This window comes from Galeopterus variegatus, unplaced genomic scaffold (assembly GCF_000696425.1).
Source record: "Galeopterus variegatus unplaced genomic scaffold, G_variegatus-3.0.2 Scaffold1242, whole genome shotgun sequence".
Classification (NCBI taxonomy): Eukaryota; Metazoa; Chordata; class Mammalia; order Dermoptera; family Cynocephalidae; genus Galeopterus; species Galeopterus variegatus.
The window spans coordinates 219,797-236,710 of NW_007727353.1; the positions used below are offsets into that span (position 1 = coordinate 219,797).

The 16,914-nt window shown below is 35.5% G+C and overlaps 1 protein-coding gene across 1 annotated transcript in view; it reads right to left on the minus strand.

Moving 5' to 3' along the window:
- The window catches only part of PTEN (phosphatase and tensin homolog), a 90,672-nt gene that overhangs the window by 39,707 nt on the left and 34,051 nt on the right, over positions 1–16,914 (minus strand). The gene's annotated exons all lie outside the window — the stretch shown is intronic.

Genomic DNA, 16,914 nt, shown 5'->3' on the forward strand with positions numbered 1-16,914 from the left:
GGGGGGGGGGGGGGGGGGGGGGGGGGGGGGGGGGGGAGGGGGAGGGTATAGAGAGGGGGGAGGGAGAGGGGGAGAGAGGGAGGGGGAGAGAGAGAGAGAGAGAGAGAGACTGACTCTCCTCTCTTCTTTTAAAGCCCTCAGAACCATGCCCCTGACCACCATTTTTAATCCATTCACTACAGCACGGTCCTACAATCCAATCACCTCATCAAGGCTCCATCTTTCAATGACCATAATAGGATTTCCCACCCTCTTAACAGTCACAGTGGGGACCAAGTTTCTAATACATAAAATTTGCGGGACACAATTGAGGCTTCAGTGAGTTTAAAACCTTCTGATTTTGAAGGACAATTATTACCAACCTAGAATTCTATACCAAGACAGGCTATAAATCAAGTGTGAGCATATAATAAATACTTTCCAACAAGTAAAATAATTTTTACTTTTTAAATAAGTAAAATCTCAAATAATTTTGCTTCCCATACACTCAGGAAATTACTAAAAGATGTGCTCCACTAAAACAAGGGTGAGAAACCATGAAAGAAGATGACACATTCCCGGAACTGAAGAATCCAACTCACAGGAGAGAAAAAGAGAATCCCCAGAATGATGATGAAGGGACATCTCAAGTACACAGCTATACAACAAGTTTAGAGAGCAATTAATCCAGATTAGGGCAGATCAGAAAGCTCCTGGAGAAGATAAAATTGATATAACACCAAATGAGCTCAAACATGTTAAGGGATTTATACGATTGGGGGCAAATTTGTGAATGGATTAAAGTTAAGAAGATAGCTAAACATGTGAGGAAAAAAAGAGACAATTAAAACTGCAGGGAAAACAAAAAGTATAACAAAAAAGTCACAAAGGGCTGGCCTGTGGCTCACTTGGGAGAATGTGGTGCTGATAACACCAAGGCCATGGGTATGGATACCTATATAGGGATGGCTGGTTAGCTCACTTGGGAGAGCATGATGCTGACACCACCACCTTACCAGTCATCTTTGGAAAAAAAAAAAATAAAGGTCACAATACACTATATTGCTTAACTCTGAATGGTCTTTATTTAGTTACAGTCACATAAAAACTCAATACTGATAAAACCAAAATTATAACTACTGGAAGGAGGGAGGATAGGGAAGAAGTCTGAAAATATGTGTGTAGTGGAGTGGAGAAAAAAAAGAGTCCGTGACCTTGAATATGAAAAATTACACAGTAGTACAAGCAGTACTTATAACTTTGTCACTAACCTAAATTATATTTCTTGTACATTTTTTATATCACACTACAGTTGTTGAAGATAGGTTATGATCCTTATGAAAAAAGAAATATGAGATACCCCTCGTAATTTCCTTGCTTTCAGCCTGGAGGCTCTTTTCTGACACAGCAGAAGGAAATGGAACTCAAGTGGAACAAAGATTTCACTGAAGTGAACAGGCAGACATTAGAGTTCTGGATTGCTAAGGTAGTTGGAGTTTGTGCACCACGGTACCAGAGTAGAGGAGATGCATAGGAAGAGGGCCTAGGAAGTCTGCACAGATTTCACATCAGGTTCTTAGCCAAGGGCTGGTCTGAATATGCGCAGGATGTGAAAACATAATAGAAATGACACCAGAGGTAGTACAATAACTGGGAGAAGCTGGAGTTCTGACCCAGCCAGATTGGAGAGACGTCACTGAGCAACCCAGATTTTCAGCTGAGACCCCAGAAAGGCCATGCCTTAGGAATAAGGACTATGCCCTAGGACAAAAGACAAATATGAAATAGGCCTACCTTAACAAAGAAAACCATGCCTGACAATACCAGGTCAACCATTAATCTGAATGCCTGCCACAATGAAACTCAGCATCCTTAAAGGAAGTAACAATCCAGATTCCCTACAACATTCAACATATGATTAAAATTTACTAGATAGGCAAAGCAGAAAAAACATGACCTATAGCTAAGGGGGAAAAACAGTCAATAGAATCAGACTCCAGGATGAACCAGAATTAGCAGACAAGGACTTTAAAGCAGCTATCATAAATACATACAAGGATGTAAAGGAAAATGATTATAACAGTAAAAAGATAAAAGTCTCAGCAAAGAAACAGAAAATATCAAAGACAAATTCTAGGTCTCAAAAGTATAATATCTGAGAAGCAAAATACACTGGATGGTCTCTAGAAGACTGCAGACTGCAGAAGAAAGGTGTGGCAAGTTGTATTTTCTAAAAATTCATTTAATAGATTATTTATCAAGCACCAGCTATGTGACAAGCACTACTGGAGACACACTGGTAACAAAAGTCCAAGTACTCATAACCACAATAATGAATGCATCTAACAGCTTGAGAAATCCAGTAGAGAACCAGTTTTTAAGGTATCCCATTCAGAAAAAAAACAAAGGACACTTGGACAGCGCCCACTAATCCTAAAATAAGAGACAAAGAAATATGGCATCTGAAAAAGCAAAATAATTATTTGCTACATTTTTCTATAGCTAACTCACTATTTGGTAACCATATATATTTCTCCTGCTGTATTCATGTTTAACCATTTGTTCTTAGAACTCTAGTGTAACTACAGCTGCTACTAATACATGAAATAGGGTCTTTCAAAAAAAAAAAACCCCACATAAATCATCCCTGCCTTAATCCCATTAACACAGGCAAGCTCCAAACACTCTAATCCTTAACTACTGTCTCCTGGTCATCTTCAGGTTGTTAGAATTGTCACATATATCCCATACAAGGTATGTATCTACCTTGTTGAAAATGTACTTGTATCTCTTATCTGCATAGTACTGCTTTCTCCTACATTATCTCAAATTAAACAGAAAAGAAAAATAACAGCTTTGTATAATTCTGCTCAAAACTAGTGACTCCCATACTAAAGAAAATATCCTCTCTCAAAGGGAGAATAATAAACTGAAGGGAAAATAAATTTAGTGGAGAAAGTCACCTACAACTAGCTGAAGAAATTCAAAAGGCTATTAAAGATAGTATGGATAAGAAACTGACAAACATTTCTCCAAAGAAGTTTTATCATTTTGTACTTTTACCAGCATGCATGAGAATCTAGCTGATCTATATCCCTGACACCCTTTGTTAGCCCTTTACGTTTTAGCCATTACAATAAATATAAAACAGTATCTTGTGTTTTAATTTTCATTTCCCTGATGACTAATTTTAAACATCTTTTATATGCTTATTGACCATTTATATATCTTCTTTTGTAAAGCTTCTGTTTACATCTTTTGCCATTTTCTTTATGGTGTCATACTCTCATTATGAAGTTGTAAGAGCATTTTTATATACTGCTGATTCAAGTCCTTTGTCAGATATATGTATTGCAAATATTTTCCCCAAGACTGTGCTTTCTTTTTCATTTCTTAATTGTGTCTTTCAAAGAGCAGAAGTTTTTAATATTGATGAAGTCCAATTTTTCCATTTATTTTTTATATACTAAGAAATATTTAACTAAATCAATAGTTACAAAGATTTTCTCCTGTGTTTTTATCTAGAAGTTTCAGTTTTAGGTTTTACTTTTACATTTAGGTCTATAATCCATTTTGAGTTAATTTTTGTGTACGATGAGAGGTATCAGTCAAGGTTCACTTTGTTTTCTACATTGTTGCAGCACCACTTGTTAAAAACACTATCCTTTTCCTAGTGATTAATTTCAGTATCTTTATCAAAAATTATATATATGAAGTTTTCTGGAACCTCTATTCTGTTCCACTGATCTATATTATATAACCCAACAATTCTACTCATAGGTATTTAACCAACAGAAATGAAAATATATGTCCACAAAAGTCTTGTACATAAATGTTCATAGCATCTTTGTTATAACAGACTCAAACTGAAAACCAACCAAATGTCTACCACAGATAATGGATGAATAAATTATGTCATATTTATCCATACAACTGAATATGACTCAGCAATAAAAAGAAACAAATTACTGAAATTAGCAATAGGGATGAATTAAAAAATATTATGCTAAGAGAAAAAAGGTCAGACAAAAAAAGAGTACATGCTGTAAGACTGTATTTATATGAAAATTTGAATACAGGCAAAACTTATCTAGTGATAGAAAGCAGATTAGAGATTCCCTGTGACCAGGTTTGGGAACTGACTACAAATGGGCAAGAGGAAATTTTTCATAATAGTAATGTTCTAAATCTTAGTTGTGGTGGTTTATGTTGTGGGTATGGGAGTGTATGGGTGTGTGACGAAACTCACTGAACTATATACTTAAAATGGGTACATTTTATTGCTTATAAACTAGAACTCTATAAAGCTGACTTTTAAAATATGAATAGCTTCTGCTTTATAAACATCGATTTAAAAATGCAATCTACCTTTTAAAAATCTCAAATTTATTTTAAGTAACAGAGTATATCATCTTCAGGAATTAGAACATTTTTAGAATGAGAAGCAGTATGGCACTGTTTGGAATAGCACTGTCCAATAGAACTGTCTACAATGATAAAAGCATTCTTTATCTGTGCTGTCCAATACAATAACCACTAGCCACGTGTAGCTATTAAGCACTTGAAATGGAGCTAGTGCAAATGAGTAATTTTATTTTAAACCAATTAAAAATTAAACATAAATATCTACACATGGCTAGTAGCTACTGTATCAGATAGCAGAGATCTAAAACATATATATCTATAAAAAAAAATCCACTGAAACACAATATACATGCCTCCTAGTCAGGTGGTCAAAATGGGTATATTCTTGGAATAGAGCACAAAATTGGAATAGAGGAAAGATACAGTAAAAATGAGGAACTTTGCAACTATCAAAATATTTACTGAAAGTATTTTCAACTATACTCGGTTTTCTAACAAATTCTCTATATGCTTAATTTTCTTTTATCATTAGATTAATAAAAACAAAGAAGGAAACTATAACACTGGACATAGTTCTGACTAAGAATCAGGAACAAGTTTGAGTGGAAAAGCCAGGAAACAGGGAGAAAGTGTTCATATAATTTTAGAGTTCACGTCAGACAAGGAAGGAAATACTGGCATAGTTAGATATGATACAGATCAGTAAAACATTTCAAAACCTTCATTTAAATAACAGGCTATGAATTCATAACTCAATCTAAAAGGAAAAACTGGAGAGAGGCTTTAAAAACTAAAATTCTGTATAAACAATTCTAGTTTTAAAAAGACAAAGGAGGAAAAACAGAAATTATATAAAAAACCAGCCTACATAGCTGCAGAGAATTTACCCACAAAGCTGATTTAAAAGCTACATATATAATAGCCAAAATGGGGAGGGGGGCGGGGTGAGGGGGTAATCACAGATGAACACAAAACAACAGCATATATGAAGAAACATAAAAATGGTAAAAACAAAAGAAGGCTTGGAGGAGAGGAGACTGTTTAGAACAAAAAGGACAATAAAGAAATTAGAATTCTACATGCTAGACAGCAGTATAATGCTACAGGCAGGAAAAAAGCAGGATCTCCTAATTCCCTTTTCATTTGCATCTTCTCTGTCCAAAAGGATATTTCTTTGACTCAATAAGTCAGGAGTAGTGGGTACATCACACTTCTCTGGATTAAGAGCACTTTCTACTTGCTAATTTAAACAAGACTCTTTCTTTCTTTCTTTTTTTTTTTAAAGATTACCAGTAAGGGGATCTTAACCCTTGACTTGGTATTGTCAGCACCATGCTCTCCGAAGTGAGTGATCTGGCCATCCCTATATAGGGATCCAAACCCTTGGCCTTGGTGTTATCAGCACCACACTCTCCCAAGTGAGCCACAGGCTGGCCCAACAAGACTATTTTTTAAAGAATATTTCTTAATAACCAGCTATTGACAGAAAAATGTTTGATGATCTGTGATTATATATATTTGTAAAGCAGATAGTTATCAATAATTCAAAACAAAAGATAGCCTACCAAGTCATTTACTTTATCAATGATTTATCTGAATCTTGTAGCCACAAAATTCAAATAGCAAGAGAAGCAGAGCATTAAAAACTGTCTGATAAAAGGGTAAAATTAGTTTCCTTATTTTTCAGAAAATTCATAGAAGTCATCAAGGAAAAACAACTAACCTAAAAGAAACAATCTAAAAGAAAAATAAGTTTAAAATAGGGTCAGTACACTCATACACACATGCCCCCAAAATACGTAAGGCCATACAACAAAAAGTTGCTTAACTTCACAATCACAGAAATGTAATCAAATCAAAAGATACCGCTTTTTTGCCAACAAATTACAAAAAGTTAAAGTCTGATAATATTCAGTTTGCCTTGGGTGGGCAGGAAGCACTCAAACGTATTAGTGAGAATATAAAATACTATTTTTGAAGGCAAAATTTAAGCATGGACCCAATGGGCCTAGCAGTTCCACTGCTAATAATCTACCTTAACGATACACTTGCAAAAAAACACCAAGATACATGTCTGAAGATATTTATTAGAGCACTATTTTTCAATAGCAAAAAAAACTGGGGACAAACACTATGGCATAATCATAAAATGGAATAAAAACAATAAAAGAATCAGGCAGATGTTGATTCCAATAAGGAAGATTCCTAAGATATATTTGAGGGGGAAAAAAAAAAAAAAACGTGCAGAGAACAGTGTGCAGTATGGTCCAATTTGCTTTTTTTTTTTTAAAAAAAAAAGGTAAACAAAAAATTTTTAAAAGAATATATGAAACTTTTAATTGCAGATATCTTTGGGAAGAGGGTGTGATGACATGTAAAATGGGAGAAATTTACAGGGGATATCTGTCATCCTTAGGCTGTTTAGCAACCAAATATCACTACAATTTGGAGAATTTCAAGAGATTCCATCTTTCTCTCATCACATCTATAGGCCTGATACCAATTAGGTCATTTTTCTGTGTACACTGAATCTTAGTGAATGAGGGCAATGTGCAGGAGAGTTACAGATTATTCACAGAGATCACCAGGGGAGCTGTAAGTTCATGAGCAGTCACCAGTATCCAGTCACGGCAGCAGTACCTGGTACAGCAAGTGTCCAAGCAGCAATGTCCTCAGCACGTCGAAGCAGCAATGTCCTCTGCTCGTGTTGCAACCTCCTGACCATGCCTTGTTTCCTTTAGCGTCTACCCACCTTCAAAGCCTGGTTCTCAAGCTATGAGCTACCTAATACTTTTCAAAAAATTCCTTTCTAACTTAATTAGAGTCACTTTCTGTCATTTGCAACCAAGAACCCTGACTTCTTTTTTTTACAGTATTTTCCTACAGCTTTGTTTTGAGTGAGGGTTGGTGAAATCATATTTTTTTGTGTGCTCCCTTTAATATTTGAGCATTATCATTTCTTAGCTAGCATAGTGGGCAACAGTGAGACTGATATGAGAATAAACAATTTATTTAAAAGAAAATATTACAGCATTTTTAAAAGGAGAAAAGTTTATTTTCTCTCAAGAAACTTGCATATTACTTAGGGAAACATTCACCCATGGCTGCCTCTCCCACTTCCTCCTCTCTCCTCCCAAGGATTTCATACTCACAGTTGGCTCACTGCCTTATAAGTATGACACAATTGAAAGGTGGAAAAAAGCAAGTTTTCTTGCTTTTCCAAAGGGAAATGGGAAAATTTACCTATAGATACTTCAGAAGTAGAGACTAAAAAATTAGTCTCTAATTTTTTAAAAGCAGAGTCAATACTCCCAAAACTTGAAGAATCTAAAATATAAATCTTTCAATATAACTATACCTTACTTCAAATAATTCCAATATATAAAAACCTGAATTCATTAATGGCTCTTAGCTTTGAGAACACTCTATTAATTTTTTTAAATATTTTACTTCCTTCAAAGAGTTCTTATGAAATAGATCTAAATAAGTTGCAAGACTGCATTTTAAAATTATTTTTCTCAAAACAATATGTAAACCTATATATTTCAAATAATATAAAACAAATTTATAATAAAAAATTAGTTAAAGAAAGATGACAGAGTAAGGAACACCAGGAATACATCTTCCTACCTAGACAACATTTGTACTGTCAGATTCTGTCTGGTTTAACTACAGGCATACCTCATTTTACTGTGCTTTACTTTGTTGCACTTTGCAGATATTGCATTTTTTACAAACTGGAGGTTTGTGGCAACCCTGCACTGAGCAAGTCTACTGGTGCCATTTTTCCACAGTATGCACTCACTTCGCCTCTCTATGTCATATTTTGGTAATTCTCACAATATTTCAAACTTTTTCATAATTACTGTATCTGTTATAGTGATCTGTGATCTTTGATGTTACCATTATAATTGTTTTGGGGCATGAGAAACCTTATCCGCATATGACAACAACTTAACCAATAAATGTTGCATGCATTCTGACTGCTCCAAGCCGCTATTCCCTTTCCTCCCCTTGGGCCTCCCTATTTATTCCCTGAGACCCAACAATATTGAAATTAGGTCAGTTAATATCTTACAATTGGGCTCTAAGCATTCAAGTGAAACAAAGAGTTCATGTCTCTCACTTTAAATCAAAAGTTAGAAATGACTGAGCTCGAAAGAATGTCAAAAGCTGAGACACGCCAAAAGCTAGGCCTAATGTACCAAATAATTAGCCAAGTTGTGAATGCAAAAACAAATAAATAAAATTACTGAAGGAAAATAAAATTGCTACTCCAGTGAACACACAAATGATAAGAAAGCCAAAGGGTTATAACACCAAGGTCACAGGTTTGGATTCCTATATTGGCCAGCCACCAAAACAAAACCAAAACAAAACAAAAAAACCCAACAGATTTACTGCTGATAATGGACAAAGTTTATGTGATCTAGACAGAAGAACAAACCAGCTACAACATTCCCTTAAGCCAAAGCCTAATCCAGAGCAAGGCCCTAACTCTCTTCAATTCTAAGAAAGCAGAGAAGTGAGAAAGCTGTAGAAGAAAAGTTTGAAGCTAGCAGAGGTTGGTTCATGAGGCTTAAGGAAAGAAGCCATCTCTATAACCTAAAAGTGCAACGTGAAAGCAGCAAGAGCTGATGTAGAAGCTGCAGCAAATTATCCAGAAGATCTAGCTTATGTCACTGACGAAGGCGGCTACACTAAACAACAGATTTTTAGTGTAGATGAAACAGCCCTGTATTGGAAGAAGATATCATCTAGGACTTTAATAGTTAGAAAAGTCAATGCCTGGCTTCAGAGCCTTAAAAGACAGGCTGACTCAACTGTTAGGGGCTAATGTAGCTGGTGACTTGAAGTAGAAGCCAGTGCTCACTTACTATCCTGAAAATCCTAGAGTATTAGTCCATTTCTGTCACTTCTAACAAATACCTGAAACTAGGTGATTTATAAAGAAAACAAAATTTATTGCTTATACAGTTAAAGAGGTTGGGAAGTCCAAAGTCCAGGGAACATAGCTGGTGAAGGCCTTGGTTGTGGCAACAGTGACCCAGGGGTCTCACATGGCAGAAAATGGTGGAGCACAGAAAGACTAACCTCTCATGTGCTCTTCTTTTAAAGCCTTTAGAACCATGCCCCTGACCACCATTATTAATCCATTCAGTACAGCATGGTCCAACAACCTAATCACCTTTCAAAGCTCCAACTTTCAATTACCATAATAAGATTTCTCACCCTCAACAGTTGCAGCAGGGATTAGTTTCGGGGGGACATTCAACCCAAGGTAGCTAGGGTCCTTAAGAATTATTTAAATCTATTCTCCTGTGGAGGATACTAACATTTATAAAACAAATGTATTTCAAAGGGCCTAGCTCAAAGCCCTGTAGTTTCAGGTTTACCAAACTTTTTAGAACTACATATAGAAATGTTAAGCTTGCAAAAGACAGGAAACTTTCCCCAGGCTAATGTCTCTGTTGTAGATAAAGAATTGTAGACCGGCCCGTGGCTCACTCGGTAGAGTGCGGTGCTGATAACACCAAGGCCGCGGGTTCGGATCCTATATAGGGATGGCCGGTTTGCTCACTGGCTGAGCGTGGTGCTGACAACACCAAGCCAAGGGTTGAGATCCCCTTACCGGTCATCTTTATAAAAAAAAAAAAAAAAAAAGAATTGTAACACAGCAAAATTGCTGGCTCAAGGACAGATGTGCTTGGTGCAGGTTAACCTACTGATTGATATGTTAAGAAAGTTGTTGACTGTTGTGTAAAAATACTAAGGAAATTGCTACAGGAAAGACAGTGTTTGCTAAGAACAAGCTTTTGTTGGTGGATGGACTTAACCTTTTACTAATTGCATTATGGAATGTCACTGTTATATTTCACTGATGTTACTAATTTCCATTTGTTAAAACTATACTTGGCCATAATTCTGCCCATATCCTTGTGTTCTTTGTAATGATTAAATCAACTGAATTTTCTCGTGAAACTTCCTTGTCTTTACAATAAAAGGGAGAGGTTACCTTTGAATAGGGGCCGTCACATTCAGCTTTCTCCTCCTAATGGGGAAATTACTGAAGTGCAGTCCTTCTGGGCCTCTCAATGCATACATAGTGCTTTGAGTAATCGAGTAATTCTTTTTTTCATCTCTGTTACACAGAGGGAAGTGTAACACTCTCCCTGGACTCTATAAATGGAATAATAAAGCCTGAATGCACATCTCTATACAGCATGGATTACTGAATATTTTCAGCCTACTGTTGAGACCTACTGCTCAGAAGAAAAAAATTCCTTTCAAAATATTACTGTTCACTGACAATGCACCTGATCACCCAAGAGCTCTGATGGAGATGTACAAGGACATTAATGTTTTTTATGCCTGCGAGCACAACATCCATTCTGTAGCCCATGGATCAAGGAGTCATTAAAATTTTCAAGGCTTATTATTTAAGAAACACATTTCGTAAGGCTATAGCTAAAATAGACAGTGATTCCTCTGATTGATCTGGGCAAAGGCAACTGAAAACCTTCTGGAAAGGACTCACCATTCTAGATGCCATTAAGAACATTCGTGATTCATGGAAGGAGGTCAAAATATCAACATGAACAGGAGTTTAGAAGACGTTGATTCCAACCCTCATGGATGACTTTTGAGGGTGTCAAGACTTCAGTGGATGAAGTAACTGAAGATGTGATGGAAATAGCAAGAGAACTAAAATTAGAAGTGGAGCCTGAAGATGTGACTGAATTGCTGAAATCTCATAATAAAACTTTAACAAATGAAGAGTTACTTCTTATGGATGAGGAAAGAAAGTGGTTTCTTGTGATGAAATCTACTCCTGGTGAAGATGCTGTGAACACTGCTGAAATAATAACAAAGGATTTAGAATACTACATACACTTAGTTGACAAACCAGCAGCAGGGCTGGAGAGGACTAACTCCAATTTTTAAAGAATTGCAACAGTGTGTACAATGCTATCGAACAGCACAGCAAACTATAGAGAAATCTCTTGTGAAAGAATAAGTCAATCACTGTTATCATATTTTAAGAAATTGCCACAGCCACAGCAACCTTCAGCAACTACCACCCTGATCAGATAGCAGCCATCAACAGTAAAGCAAGACCCCCCACCAGCAAAAATACTAACTCACAGAAGGCTCAGATGATCATTACAATTTTTCAGCAACAAAGTAGTTTTTAATTATGGTATCTACGTTTTTTTTAGACATAATGCCATTGCACACTTAATAGACCACAGTGTAAACATAACTTTTATATGTACTGTGAAACCAAAAAACTCATGTGACTCACTTTATTGGGGTAATCTGGAACCAAACCTGCAATATCTCCAAGGCATGCCTGTATTTTGGAAGTCTGGAGTCTACTGAAAGACTTCCATTTTCCAAGGTAAGGCTTAGACAGTAAATTGTGGTTAGTTTGGGTCAATTTCAGCTCTCAGTGCAGTAGTAACTACCTATCTCCCATTCCTAGCCCCACAGCAGGCAGGTATGCACATATTCCTGGAGTGGCCTGCACCCAGTATGCCACAGCCAAGGTTGACAAAAAGAACCTTATCCTCCAAATATCAGGAATCTGTGTTCTGACTGCTAATAGCTGTTTTTGATCATGAAAATACAGACACGGAGGCAGGCTAAAATTGTTGCACCCACTGTCAGCTGAAAGAGTTTCCAGGGAATTTAAAGTTCCATAACTTATTTTGCTCCTTTCACTTTTTTTCCTTTTTCCACCTTTTAGAAACCAGACATTTAACAATAATGAGACTGGAAAGAGACAGCATGTACAAGCGTTTAGAAAGTCACCAAATATGCCCAGTTAAAAACACAGATTTTTAGTTTAAACCTTAAGCTGATCTCCAGCACAGAGATACAATAATTGAAAACAAACAAAAAGCCTGTGAAAGGGGAGGATTCAAATTCTAGTTTTCAACAAAAAAATCACAAGGCATACAAAATAAAATAAATAGAGGGCCAGCCCGTGGCTCACTCAGGAGAGTGCAGTGCTGATAACACCACGGCCACGGGTTCGGATCCCATATAGGGATGGCCGGTTTGCTCACTGGCTAAGCGTGGTGCTGACAAAATAAAATAAATAGAGGGCCAGCCCGTGGCTCACTCAGGAGAGTGCAGTGCTGATAACACCACGGCCACGGGTTCGGATCCCATATAGGGATGGCCGGTTTGCTCACTGGCTAAGCGTGGTGCTGACAAAATAAAATAAATAACAGAAAGCATGGGCCATTCAAAAATAAATCAACAGAAACTGTCCCTTAGAAAAATCCGGCAGACTTATCAAAGACTTTAGGACATCTATCTTAAAGTTGCTCAAAAAGTTAAGGCAGGACATAGAAAATGATGTATGAACAAAATGGAAATATCAATAAAGAGATTGAAAACATAAAAAAGAACCAAAAAATAAATTCTAGAGTTGAAAAATACAATAACTTAAATAAAAATTTACTAAGAGGGATTCAAAAGCAGATTTAAGCATGAAGAAGAAGAAATCAGTGAACTTGGACGATAGGACAACTGAAAACAATAAGTCTGGGGAACAGAAAAAAAATTATTGAAGAAAGCCTAGTGGACCGTGGGACACCATCAAGAAAAACCAACACATACACTCTACAAATTCCAGAAAGAGAAGAGAAATAAATAAAGCAGAGGAATTATTTGAACAAACAGTAATGAAAGGGCTGGCCCCGTGGCACACTCGGGAGAGTGCAGCATTGGGAGCGCAGCAGCGCTCCCGCTGCGGGTTCGGATCCTATATAGAAATGGCCGGTGCACTCACGGGCTGAGCGCGGTGCGGGCAACACCACACCAAGGGTTGCAATCCCCTTACCAGTCACAAAAAAGACAAAAAAAAAAAAAAAAAAAAAAAAAAAAAGTAATGAAAAACTTCACAAATTTGATGACAAACATAAATATAAATATTCAAGAAGCTCGATGAACTCCCAATAGGAAAAACTGAGAGACCCACATCAGGACAGATTACTGTCAAAAGACAAAGACAAAGAGATTCTTGAACATAGGATGAGAGAAGCAACTTGTCACATACAAGGGTTCCTCAATATCAGCAGATTTCTCATCAGAAACCTTGAAAGACAGAAGGCAGTGGAATGATATATTTAAAATCCTGAAAGAAAAAAACTGTCAACTGAGAGTACAATACCTCAAAAGTGAGGAAGAAATGAAGATATTCCCAGATAAAGAAAAGCTGAGGGAGAACATCACCACTAGACATGCTCTACAAGAAATGCTGAAGGGAGTCCTTAAGGTTGAAATGAAAGGACATTAAATGGTAACTTGAAGTGGTATTAAGAAATAAAGATTTCTGGGAAATGGTAAATATATGAGCAATTATCAAAGCAAGTATTACTGAGGGGCTAGCCAGTTAGCTCAGTTAGTTACAGTGTGGTACTGATAAATCCAAGCTCCAGGGTTTGATCCCTGTACTTGCCAGCTGCAAAAAAAAAAAAAAAAAACAAAAACAAAAACAAGACAAAACAAAAAAACAAAAGACACAACAACAATAAAAAAAGGTAGTATTACTGTAACTTTGATTTGTAACTCCACTTTTTGTTTGCTACATTATTTAAGACACCAATGCATTTAAGAAAACAATTATTAGTCTATGTTTCTGGACACACAATGCATAAACATGTAATTTTGTGATATTAATAACTGAAAAGAAGCAGGGACAAAGTTGTACAGGAACTTAGTTTTTGTATGCAATCAATGGTAGGGTGGTATAAATTAAAATTAAGAGTGTTATAACTTTATTGCAAACACAAAGAAAACAGCTACAGAATATACACAAAAAGAAATGACAATGAAATTAAAAAGTTTTGTTACAAAATAGCAATTAAACACAAAGGACAGTAAGGCAGGAATTGAGAGACAAAAAGGCTGCAAGGCATATAGAAAACAAATACCAAAATGGCAGAAGTAAAGTCCCTCCTTATCAGTACTTTAAATGTAAATGAATTAAACTCTCCAATCAAAAGATAGAGGTTGGTAGAACGTATAAGAAAAACATAATCCAACTATATGCTATCTACAAAGAACTCAATTTTATTTACTTATTTTTTTGATGGCTGGCCAATACAGGGATCGAACCTAGGACGTTGGTGTTATCAACACCACACTCTAACCAACTGAGCTAACCAGCTAGCCAAGAGACTCATTTTAGATCTAAAGACACAAATAAGACGAAAGAGACAGGATGGATAAAGATATTCTATGCAAGTAATAACCAAAAGAGAATGAGGTAGCTACACTAATATTAAACAAAATAAATTTTAAAGGTTGTGAAACAAAAAGACATTATATATTAATAAAAGTATCAATACAACAAGATATAACAATTACAAGCATTTACACTTCTAAAAGACCATCCAAATATATAAAGCAAAAATGAACAGAATTGAAGGGAAAATAGATAGCTCTAAAATCATAGTTGGACACTTTAATATGCTACACTCAATAATGAACAGAACCAAGCATAAGATAGGTAAGGAAATAGTGGATTTGAACAACACAGTAAACCAACTAGATCTACGAGGCTTATTCAGAACACTCTAACATCAATAGAATACACAATTGTTTCAAGTGCACATGAGACATTTTCCATAATAGACTATACGTCAGGCAACAAACCAGTTCTCAATAGATTTTTAAAAACAGGAACCAAATAAAGATGATCAAAACAAGATGATGTTAGAAATCAGTAACAGAAGATAAAGTAAAAAATTCAGAAATTTTTAGAAATTAAAAACATACTCTTAAAGAAAAGTCACAAGGGAACTTAGAAAATATTTAGAAACAAATAAAAATGAAAAGGCAACATACCAAAACTTATAGCATACCGAGAAAGCAGTCTATAAAAGGAAAATTTAGTTGTGAACATTTATGTTTAAAAAGATCTAAAATCAACAAAGCTAGCAGAAGTAAGAAAATATGAAGATTACAGTAAATATAATACAGAACCGAAAAACAACAGAGAAAATCAATGAAACCAAACATTGGTTCTTTGAAAAGATTAACAAAATTGACAAACTTTTAGCTAGATTGAGAAAAAAAGAAGACTCAAATTACTAAAATCCAAAATGAAAGTGAGGACATTACTACCAATTCTACCAAAAGAAAAAACAAACAAACAACATATATATATATATATATATATATGAAAGTATCATGAACAACTGTATGCCAACAAATTGGATAATATAGATTAAAAGGACAAATACCTAGAAACACGAAACCTACACCAAGACTGAACAGCAAAAAAAATAGAAAATCTGAATAGACCTATAATGAACAAGGAGACTATATCAGTAATAAAAAAATCTCCAGATAAAGAAAAGCCCTAGATCTCATGACTTCACTGTTGAATTTTGTCAAACATTGTTTTGTTTTGTTTTTTTTTTTTTTGGGCAGCTTGCCAGTGCGGGGATCCGAACCCTTGAACTTGGTGTTATCAACACCACGCTCTAACGTGAGCGAATTAGCCAATATCAAATATTTAAAGAAAACCAATCCTTCTCTAACTTTTCCCAAAAACTGAAGAGGAGGGCTCTTCCTAACACATTATATGAGGCCAGCATTGGCCTGATACCAAAGTCAGACAAACAAACAAGAAAAAAAAAACTATAGACCAATTTCCTTTATGAACACTGACGCAAAATCCTCAAAATACCAGCAAACTGAATTCTGCAGCATATTAAAAGGATTATACACCAAGATCAAGCAGAATTTATTCCTGGAATGTAAGGGTAGTGCAATATACAAAAAACAATGTAATTTGCCATGTTAATAGAAAGAAGGAAAAAACCACATAGTAATCTCAATTGGTACAGAAAAAGCATTTGAAAAAATTCAACACCTTTTTATGATAAAAACACGCAAGAAACTAGGAATAAAAAGAAATCACCCTAACATAATAAAGGCCATATATGAAAAACCCACAGCTAACATGATACTCAATGGTGAAAGTCTGAAAGCCTTTCCTCTAAAGTCAAACAAAACAGGCTGCCTGCTTCCACCACTTCAACATAGTATTGAATGTTCAAGAAAGTGCAGTTAAGTAAGGAAAAGAAATAAAAGTTATCCCAAATTGGAAAGGAGGAAGTAAAATTATCTGTTTGCAGATGACACATCATCTTCTATATAAAAAGCCCCAAGGATTCCAACAAAACAAAAAAAAAGAACCCACAAAAACCAGAACTAATAAATAAATTTAGATAAGCAGTATACAAAATTAATGCACAGAAATCAACTGCATTTCTATACCCTGACAATTAACAATCTAAAAAAGGAAAACAAGAAAACAGATTTACAAGAGCATCAAAATGAATAAAATACTTAGGAATTAACTTAACCAAACAGGTAAATACTTATACAATGAAAACTACACAACACTGCTAGAAAAAATTTAAAAACCCTTAAATAAAATGAAAGACATACATATTCATGCATTAGAAGACTTAACATTGTTAAGGTATTAATACTGCCCAATGCAATCTACAGGTTAATGCAATCCCTATGGTAACAGAAAAA